The 8,558-nt window shown below is 41.8% G+C and overlaps 1 protein-coding gene across 21 annotated transcripts in view; it reads left to right on the top strand.

Moving 5' to 3' along the window:
- Positions 1-8,558, top strand: part of ptprsa (protein tyrosine phosphatase receptor type Sa) — a 241,274-nt gene that overhangs the window by 92,052 nt on the left and 140,664 nt on the right. The window lies entirely within an intron of this gene.

Below are 8,558 nucleotides of genomic sequence, written 5' to 3' on the forward strand. Positions count from 1 at the left end.
CACACACACACACACACACACACACACACTCTTACTGTATGTTTCTGTAGATTTGTTATAAAGTCACACACATGTGACTGTCATGCTCGCACAAACGCGTGCACTCATTTAGAAATGCTCAGAGATAACAAACACGCTCAAACTGAAATATACACACATTCCATCATACAAGGCCTTCAATCAGGTCCTATATACTTATAATCAAGAGCTATAGTGTCACTGTCATTTTTGTCTCTCCTACCTCCTTCTCTCCTCTCCTTCTCCATTCCTCCCTCGCTACGAATTGTGATTCTCCAGTCAGCCTATTCCCTTAGCTGTGATTAGTGGCTTTGGATTCCAGCCTGCATGCATTTCAAAGCCTGGAGGCTTTGGAAAACCAGCCGTCTTTTTCAGTCCAATAAAGAACGCCGAGTGAGGATGATCCAAATATGCAAGGCGAACAAGCGAACGAGCTGTACACAACTCTTATGGTGAATAAGCAAAACAAATAGAAACATAAAAAGCAAGGAGGGAAATGGGCCTCCTGGTTGATTGAAAGCCAACACTCTGCCTGGCGCCAAAAAGATGAGCAGCTTGTTGGTACGGTAGCCTGGCATTGATGTCACCTTTTATGCTCCTTCTCAATTTTTGTTCACTCTGTCGCTCTTTTCCCACAATAAATAGCCCTGGTGTTTGTGTCATTGAAACTCTTTAATATTTCCCTCCTTTTTGTGTTTGTTTTTTAACATCTCCCGCCCTGATGTTTTAATTCCGTGCTGTTGATAAGCCTGTAGAGGCAAGTTGCCACTTTGTTGCAAAGCCTCTATCCCATATATCAGAAGCCTAATGTTTTCATTCCATCTCTTACACAACACTGTATCAACTGATGTCAGTGTGTTCTTCACTATGACTGGAAATGTGTGTTTAAAATAAAATGTCAAGCTTATAGCATTTCAGCACAAGCATGTCTTGAAATACTGAACAGATGCAGACTAACTTATCAGGAGTCAGCAGGAAAACATCTTACTAATTATAAAAGTAATACCTTTCCCCAACTTCTGAATACAATGGCCATAAAGAAATTGCCAGTGATCATAATTCCTTGGCAAATACCCACCATGTAAAAATGACCACTGTGTGTGCTCATAAATGACAAGACAATGGATGAAACCATTTTGAATCTATACTTGGGAACTGGCGTGGCTTGGCGTCTACCACAGTTTTATGTTTACCTTCTAAGAACAGTCCCTAAAACCAAGAGAATTCAAAACTCTTATCAGACAAGTCCCAACAATAGAAAATATGTAGAGAGACTTGACATAAAACTGAGACCAAGCTTGATCCTGGTTATGATTACATTGGAAACAATATGGTAATCCATAGCGGGATAACAATAGTAAAACATCTATAATGTCGGCTGTCTCTGGCTGGCATAGTGTAAATCACTGAAACTGAAAGGTTTCTGGTTTAATCTTGACACGGGAGGATTTGTTTGAGGCTTCAGCTGCTGGTTGAAGGGCAGCAAGAATTACAGAAGCAACCGTCACTGCCAAAGTGCCATTGAGCTAAGTGCTCAATGCCTAAACTCCTATATGAAGCACTGACTCTGCAGTGTGAGCTCTTGCAAGACGTCGCTTTTTCATAGCCTCTTTGAGTATACATTGTTCTTAGCAGAGGCTTCACAGCCTTGACTGGGCCTAATATGATACATTCATCAGTCTCTATTAAGTCTGTAAACCCCCATCCCTGTCAGACTCATCCGTCGTTCAGACTCAGCTGCTCCGGATGTGGTTTTGGCTGGTATCTCTCTTACTTTATATATGTAAACAAGATCTGTATTTCTCTCTTTCCTTTTGTGTACTTTCCTCTTTTTCCCCCTGCTCTCCAGCAACTGCCACTTTACATATGTATACGTATGTGCATTTTTCACGGGTACATGTGTGTGTGTGTTTGTGTGGCTCCATGGATCATTCTTTCCCTCTCTGCTCCTTGCTCCACACAGCGTGGCACACAGCACAACAATACACAGCATGGGTGTGCAAAGTGGTAAATTGACAAACACAGGAAATAAAAGACAGCGAGACGGGGAGAAAGGGGTCTTGTTTATGCATTAGTTGCAGGACTTAAAAGCCCCCCCACGCACTCTATCACCACTTAAAATCCGCGTGGGTACTGCAGGCGGAAAAACAAACAAACCCGCCAGCCACCCCATCTCTACTGGGGTGTTACTGTTTTGAATATTGCAGAATAAATTTTCCTTTGTGGGCCTTAGTCTCCTAAAAAAATATGACATTTTTATATGCATACAGTGTGTTGGACACATACATACATACATACATACATATATATATCTAAAGATGTAAAAAAAAAATCTCATACACATTCTCAAAACTAAATCAGGCAGGGATGGATGGCTACAGCTAGCAGTAACCTGCAGGAATTTGTGGTGTAAAAGAGGATTTAAAGAGGTTTTCCAGCTGTCTCACCCCTTACCTTTGACCACAACACCCTCCTCAACTCCTATCCCTCCTTGGGCCCTCTGAAATTCATTCTCAAGTCAACGGCACACGAATGGCGGAGTGTGTTGGGGGCTTAAAAGAATGCTGGTGGAGGGTCATTGGTCAGATTGAAAGGGTCAGAGGACAGTGTTTCCCACATGTTAGAATGCAATTTGTGGCTCGCCCAGAGTCAGGCCAGCTCAGCTGCGTCTTTCTCCCCTCGCATCCTGCGTTCTCCTGTACCTACATCAGCCCCCGCACCCTGTCCCTTCTCCCTTTTCTACCTGCACGTGCACTGTCTCCTCATGTGCGCAGTTCTGTCGTACATGAGGAGAGAGGGGAGGGCAGGGGCTGCTCCTCCCAAAACCGATTCAGATAGAGGGGACTGTTATGGAGAGAAATATCTTGCGTGCTCGTTGGACAATACTGGTGCTTTTTTTTTTTTACAGAAAGTTGCTGTCTTTTCTACCGAAAGTTGCCAAATTTGTTGCATGTCGTTTTTGGGGAAAAAAGACACTGTGTGCACAGAGGGAAGGGGCTGTGTATTTGTATGTGTAGAGTGACAGACAGATGGAGGAGAGCAGGGAAAAGAAATGCAGCTGAACGAATGCATGTTTTAAATAGCATTAAAAAAAATGAATAATAATAACGAAACGCAATGTGTGGAGGCCGGTGTTGATTGTGTGGTACACCGCCAGAAATTAGTCTGTGTGGGAAATACTGGAGGTCTGCTCAAAGCACTGCTTGCTGACTTTGTATACGCACTGAAGTGGATGTGTGTGAGATAGAAGCATTAAACATGCATCTCACATCTCCCACACATATATGGCCACTGTATTTTCTTTTCTTGTGTGTGTGTGTGTGTGCGCTGTGTATAAGTTTCGTGGAAACTCCATCATGTTCATTATCACTCCCTTTCTCCTGGCTTTTCCCACTTGCATACCCGTAGTCCACAATAACCTTCCGTCTGAGGCACAAACAAACTCTTTATTCTGGTGGGTGGGAGGAAAGTAAGGCCAGTTCACAACACTGGCTCTGTGTTTCAATAATTTATTGTGGAGGAATACATTAATATGGATCATGCCACATTATTGCCTCCCACTGAAATTCCCTTCCTCAAGATATTTTTATCCTAAATGCCCTCATATGGCCAGCTACTGTGTGCTGATGTGACTGCCCATGGTGATTTCCTTTTTCTTTTTTAGCATGGTGACTTGCCATTATCATTAAACTTAATTATTACTGTCAGATTGTGATTATAACTTCTATTTATGTTTAAATGCAATGTATATGCAGAATTTAGATTCCTCCCCTATAATGTGTTGCTCATATCCTTTTGCTTAAAAGGGTGTGTTTTTGTGATCTCTGCTCCACTTGTCTTTGTTATGTTGTGCAAAGTCAGTATTTGTTCTTTCTGTCTTTTTTTTTCTTTAATTGCTTGGTTTGCTGAACCACACCATATATGAAAGCAGGGCTTGGGTTTTAAGTAGAAAGTCCAGAGTCAAAGTGTTACATTTGCTGCTGTCTGTTCCGTGAGCCCTTTTTAAAGCGGTTGTAAAGAACAGTTGTGTTTCCCAGGCTTTCAGTTGTAGTGCTGGTGGTGGGACTGTGATGGGTGGACTGACAGGCAGAAAGACAGTGTGTGGGTCAACCTCGCCATCTGTCTCTGCTCTTTACAATGCTGTGTGATTGACAGGGGTACAGACACTGCCCTAACATCCATCCCAAACAGGATCTAACCACAGCCTGCTACACACAGAGTTGCACAACACTAATTGCTATGGTAGCATGTTTATCTTCTTTCTTGTACATTCAACCATATAATTACATCCAACCACTTTAATCAAGCACAGTAAAAATGCAGCAATTTAATGTAATTTTGAAAATAAGTGCAACGACATACTAACATTATGTGTAAGCATCTTAATTCCAAGTGGTGTCTTGTGTATGTCTGCTGCAGTAGGCCTACACAATTAATTGCAATTTTATCAAAATTGCAATATGAACTAGTGTAATATCCAAATCGCAGGGGGGTGCAATATTTGTTACAGGCAAAATATTCTAAAATAAAGGATTGTGGTGCTGGAGAGACATCCCAGCTTATAAATCATATCCTACAGACTAAACAAAAAATCTTTGTTTGGTACAGATCCTTGCCATCTTTTTTTATCCATATTTCAATGAAATTGAGAATCCTATCGCAATCTTAATATCAGCCAAAATAATCGCAATTACATATTTTACTAATATCATGCACTCCTATGCTGCAGCACTTGCTGGCCTGATGGTAACGGGGATGTACATTTCTACATCAATCATTTTCATGTTCACTCTTAGTCAATGGTTAGATAATAGTGCAAATTAAAATGCAACTTTCCTAATTACACACAGAAAAAGTAAAATAATAGAAACTCTGGCTACCACAGTGAAATAATAAATAATAAATACTACTTAGCCAGCTTTTCAGAGGCAAACTACCAGGATTTACTCCATTTTCAATTAACTCCCTAAAGAAAGAGCCTGAAAAAGATGAACACACTTGAAGAAGAGCGGGTTTGTTATCGTCAGAGCCAATAGAGATTCCCCCTGTGTATGTGTTCCTATATCATTGTGCCTTTTGTATGTGAATGCGCAAGTTTGTGTGTGTCTCTATCTTTTTCCCCACTCTTGAGACAAACAGGATTAATCAAAAAGCTGCCAGGACAAAAGGAGCCTTAGATATGAGCTATGAAAAAGCTGCCTTGCTTCGGCAAAGGTTGCAGGCTCATATTACATGTAACTGTATGATTGCTGCCAAAGCAGATGAGAATTGTATTCGAAAACCTGAGCTTAAAAAAGCACAGAATGGACCTAATTTAATGGATGCTGCTGGCTGAGCAACATATCTGCATTAAAAATAAAAATAAATTGTAAAGGCCTTCTACTCTTTGAAATGTATTGTATTATATCAAGCTCATAGGCTCTGTGGTAGAATATCCTTCTCCTACTACAGTTTAGAGTCCCTCTCTAGCACACATAATATCCTTATATCTACATGGCAAGCACTTAGTTATTACACTGAGCTCTCTTGTCACACTGTACTTTTATTTCAGAAAAAAAGGTTTGCACTCAATGTTCTTTTTTCTTCAAAAAAAGAGTTTTCATTTAGATTTTTAAACTTTTTTAAGCAACTGGCCAAAAATAGCTCCAGTTTTACGCGTTTGTGAATTTTCTTAACATGCCAGCAGTCATTTTGTTGTGTAGGTGTCACCGTTTTTCAAATAATATATATCTCATTTTGGCAATGAAACTTTCTTAAACCACACAGCAAATGTTTCATGGTGAGCCCTGCCAATTACACAGAGGAGTTTTGGAGACGTTTTCTAAACACCCTGGTCTGCCAGTCTTACCGTCCTCCGCCTCCTCCTCGATCACTTAGAATAATCTCATTCCCCCCATGCGCATCCCATTTCCAGAATGAATATGAAGTGTTCTTCAACTATCCCAGCCGCCCTTCAAAAATGTCTTTTCCCCCCCCATCCTGTGGCAATTTTAAAAGGCTGTTCAAGCCTCTAGCTAGTCACTGCAATGCTTGTCAGACTCTTGTTGGCAGAAGGCCAAAAACTGGTGTCATCCCACCTACCCCTCCTTTACCCAGTTCTCCTAACCACAACAGTCACTCTTGCACACACAAACATACACACCACATACCCAACCAACTGGCCCTTTACTGTCTCACTACCTGTCTTACCTCCCTTCTCCAGCTTCCAACAGTGACCTGCACTTTCTCCTATAATTAAATGCCTCCTCTATATATAAAATGTAGGGCTCTTCCCAGACTTTTCCAAGCCCAGTTGATCACAGGCCATCCTAGACAGTGCCACCTGTAACCTTTGGCCATTCCAATCTGTGGCAGCCAGTGTGACAGACCAGGAGAAGCGTGTTTTGTGTGTGTGTATTCGTCTGCCAATTTGTGGCATCACAGTATGGCAAGGTTACACAGGAGACAGATAGTGTGTCACCCCTTGGTGGTTGACAAAATGGCTGTGCAATAAAGTCCGCATTTAGGAGGTCAGTTTGCTGCCCAAGCCTCTCAGCTGCCAATCCGTTCGCCCCACCTGCATGACCCTGGTGCTTGCTGCTGTGCACTCAACCTCAACCAAGGTGGATTTCAGCTAAAAGCCTCACAGCCCTGGGTGTTTATTGGAAAGACAGTGCAGCCTTATAATGCTTTGACACCCATTTCCGCTGATTGAACTGAGGCCAACACCTGGACAAAAACAAAAGGTTGAAGATTCAATGGGCTTCTGGTAATTTGGTCTTAAATCTTTTTGTAAACCCCCGGTTCCTTAAGTAGGTAGTCTGACAAGGCACTCGTCTCATTCTTTTGAAAAGCTAGTAAGGCCTCTTGAACATTGATCAGACAACATCACAAAACAACTAAAACACATGTGTCTAAAGAACAATTTTGAGTCTTGGGCTGACTCATAAAGCTTCTGGTAATTTCCAGCATTTCTTTGCACCACAATCTCTTTTTAAAAGGCAAACTGGAGCTCAAAAGGCTCATAATATCCCTTGGAAAGGTTATCGTGCTCCCAGGGGGATAGACAAGATGTCTCCGAGGTGTCAAGCACCATTTCTGGGTATGGGAGGTTGGGAAAAGTTGTGGGCAAAGGCTCATGGGAAAACTACTCCAATGAGAGGTTGCTAGGGCAGGGCATTCTAAAATCTCTTACTGAAGTAACGGCAGCGCAGTTCTCCCTACCTATGGAAACAACCTTCACTTTAAGCATGCAAGGGTGCTAATGTGTTGCCGTAACAGAAAATACATTTCACATACAATATTCTCTGGAATTTATTCTGAAAGTACAAACGTCCAAATACCACTTGATTGTGTTGTCCTTGGATGCTCTTCCAAAGACATGTGAGTCATATGTACTAGAGACTCTAAATTTCCCGTAACTGGGAATATGAGTGTTTCTGCAAAATTCTGCATGCCTCATTTTACAGTTTCCTGAACATTCTGTATTACAATTAAGGATGACATTATACTACCCCTTCCCCTGGCTTGGACTTTTGTACCTAATATCAAACATGCAGGGTCACATTTGTTGTCAGAAGAGTTTTGCTCTTATCTCTGCACACCTTACTACCTGTTGCATGAGTGCAGTTTATTCTACTGTTGCATTTAATCTCATCAAAGCCTAAGGTTTACAATGTTAATGTTACAGACAATATTTTGCAACATGTATGAATATGTTTTCCTTGTCCTAGCTCTTTTCTCTCCACTGGGGCTTCTCTACACACGATAGCTACTGACAGGTGCACCTTGTTTTCCTCTGGCACAGATCTCTTAGGATTGAGTGGATGGCAACGAAAGAGTGAACCTGGGAGGTAGATACACACTAGGGCATTTACATAATAGTTCTGCAGTTCCATGCAAATTCATGTGATTTCCTACCAAACATCTGCAATGCAAGCATAGTTTAGTATGCATGAGTTCCAAGGGGGGGGAGGGAAAGATGTGGTGAGAGGAGGGATGGAGAAAAAGGGAGAAAAAAAAGATGGAGGATTTGAAGGACGACTTGTTTAATCAAGGATGTATTTTTTAGAACCTAAACAAAGCTTTCTTCACACACAAGCACACACACAATATATATTTTATACTGCCCCCATATGCCTCTCACCATTTAAATTAGCTTTTGGGTATCACAGGACACTGTGAACCATCTTGGGCCCTATCTTGCACTCAGCGCAGCACATAAATGGACGCAAGTGTCGTTGCTAGTTTAAGACCGACGGAGTTGTCAATTTCCCGTGCAGCACCCACAACTTTTAAATAGCAAATGCACCTGTGCCCATCTGTGCACCCATGAGCGTGCTGGTCTTACAGGGAGGTGTGTTCAGTTGCATTCTTGGCTTATTGCTATCTTGAGGTAGCGGAAATTGATTGTGCCATTGACCAATGAAAACCTGGTCTAAAGTCAGTATATCATTGCTATTTTAACCGCGTATTAGTAAAATAGGCCTAGGTTTATGCACAGCGGGCGCACACTATGCTAAACTTTCTTTTCCTGAAAATCTCTCCTTCCTGCTTAGCAA

The sequence above is a fragment of the Etheostoma spectabile genome, chromosome 9 (genome assembly GCF_008692095.1).
Source record: "Etheostoma spectabile isolate EspeVRDwgs_2016 chromosome 9, UIUC_Espe_1.0, whole genome shotgun sequence".
Lineage (NCBI taxonomy): Eukaryota > Metazoa > Chordata > Actinopteri > Perciformes > Percidae > Etheostoma > Etheostoma spectabile.